Below are 2605 nucleotides of genomic sequence, written 5' to 3'. Positions count from 1 at the left end.
TTGTTGGTTACGCCTTATTGTTTTTATTTGTATGGATCACAACACCTGCCCTGTTCCCTGATCCTTTGTTAACAGAACTCAGATTGCAGCAAGGCAACCTAATAATACTATTGTCCCTGTATTTTTGGAAATAAATGATGGAAATCACATTTTCCTCATTATTATTCCAAGATCTTTTTGTGAACGATCGCCTACAAGTGCACAAGATCTCTTCAGTGAACGTAGCCCCTCTTCTCATGTAGTTTCGAGTTACCACTTGCTTTCAGCTTGCTATGTGTCCTTCGCTAACTTCTTCAGCAGCTGGATCCCAATTCAGTTTGTAGAGATATTATACCTAATAACGAGAATTAGCACTGATGCTCTATTAGAGCAACAGAAGAAATCGTCTTCACCCTACAGTATTGTTTTACGTAGTAATCGTTATTTGTAAATCTTGTTCCCCTATATAAATCATTTTTAAGTCTTTTACCTGTACTGAAAGTAGGTCGTTGAAAAGCAAGGCTATAACCTCCCTCCCCCCATAACGTATACTACAAGGAAAATATTTTTTTCTTTTAATGTAAGCTGCTACTGACGTATCTCTGCCTCGGCACAAGCATTTTTACTGTCTCAGCAATTGTGCGTTTTCGCCGAGAAATTTTTCTCTTCAATTGGACTGCATATTAGAATTTTTGAAAACTTATAATTGCATCTTGACCTGACGAACAGTGGCAAGTTGGAATGAAAAGTGATACACAAGCAGTACGAATAGTACTAATTACATTTGAGGATCTCACGGTACAATAGTTCTTTCATCCTTTCCTAATTTTGCACAGTTAGTGCCGCCTTTTATGAACGTATGGAACACAACTCCGCACTTACTGCGTGTTCTGTTTTCTGCGTCCCTCCCATTTCTTGTCCTTTTGACCTGCATCAGCGCAGGGTCGGCACAGTTAGTGACGCATTTGGCATGGTTAATTTAATGGGTGTAGAATGGCACTCGGTGTCTCAGTTGATTCTGGCTATACATCATGCAAATCTGTGTGATATGACGTTAGTGGTAAACGAAGCATGGCATGTTTAAATCTCAAGCCATCTTCTAGTGGTCTGTTCCTCACAGTTCATGCTGACATTCTGCATGCCATCTCTGCCCGGATTTCACCTGTTGTCATCTGTCTGCTTGTCATTGTGACCTAAACAATCCTTCGATCTTCTCAAGGTGTAGTCCCCCCTGTAAGCTCCTGTTCCTAGTGTCCCTTGCACACAGTTTTCTTAAGCCCACTTGTGACCTCTCCTTCCGCAGTCATTACACGACCATTTGTACGGTCTTTTGATACGATACCAATGATTCGAGCTTTCTCAAGAATTGACAGATGGTGACACATTGCACGTAACAGTGTGATTCAGCAGTCCGTACTGATGCGTTTTATGCAATCCGCAACGCCTTCAGAAACTACACGCGAAATTTTCATATTCTCTTTCTCGCTAATAGTGTGCAAACTCTTAGTCCAAGAGGAAAAATGAACAGGACGTTTATGCAGGAATTGTAATGTAGTTAAATTTTGTACTGAGATACGATTTTGTCGGTGGTCATGGTATTCGAGTTACTCAAGAGAAACACTTGAATATCACTACGATTGCGGACTCATATTAGGTATTTTTATGGTTGGTGCGTAATTCGTAGCGTTTTGCCGTAAGTTTAATAAATGCAATAGATACATACAACAGAGACCGGTCATCAACAGTATGTTCTCCTACACTACTTATAATTGTCTCCCAACGTTAGGCAACTTTTCGATTCTGCGACTGTAGAAGTCACGTGGTTTTGAGGCAAAGAACTCGTCGAGCCATGGTCGGAGCGCATGGAAAGGAAGTTTCTTGAAGGCTGTTCGGTAGAGAGCGGAGCAGCAGAAAATTTGAGGGTGCAACATCAGGTGATGAAGGTGGGTGTAGAATGACTTCCCAACCCAACTCCTGTGTGGTGCTCTTTGTCAGTCTAGCAGAATTGCGCGGGGGCGGGGGGGGGGGGGGTAGCATCACTTCACGCAGTCTTGCTTTTCATTGTGCTTGGATTCCAATTGCATGAGTCTCAGTTGTTGGCAATAAACGTTAGCAGTAATAGTTACACCTCGAGGAAGCAATTCGTAGTACACCACAGAGTCGTTATTCTAGGAGATGCATAACGTTATCTGTTGTCGATTCGTGCATGTCTTCATACGGGGAGTTGCTGCTGTGTTTGGGCTCAACGTTTCCTTTCTTCTCCCTATGTTAGCATATGGACACCATTTTTCGTCACCAGCAATGAAATTGTAGGTATTGTTCACGAACAAGTTGATGATTTACAGGCAGAGATGGTCACCCACAGATTTTTGTGATTTCGGATTAGAGCATGCGGTATCCATACACCCGATTTTTGAAGCTTCCCCATCGCATGCAAATGTCTCACGATGGTGGAATGATCACAGTTCATCACATCTGACACTCCTCGAGTACACTGGCGTTTGTCATTGCAGCCAATGCGTTCAAACGATCTTCATCAACCCCCAAGGGCCGGCCCGAGTGGCCGTGCGGTTCTAGGCGCTACAGTCTGGAGCCGAGCGACCGCTACGGTCACAGGTTCGAATCC

The sequence above is a fragment of the Schistocerca piceifrons genome, chromosome 4 (assembly GCF_021461385.2).
Source record: "Schistocerca piceifrons isolate TAMUIC-IGC-003096 chromosome 4, iqSchPice1.1, whole genome shotgun sequence".
Taxonomy (NCBI): Eukaryota; Metazoa; Arthropoda; class Insecta; order Orthoptera; family Acrididae; genus Schistocerca; species Schistocerca piceifrons.
The sequence above is the reverse complement of the archived record's forward strand: the minus strand, read 5'-3'. Positions refer to the sequence as shown.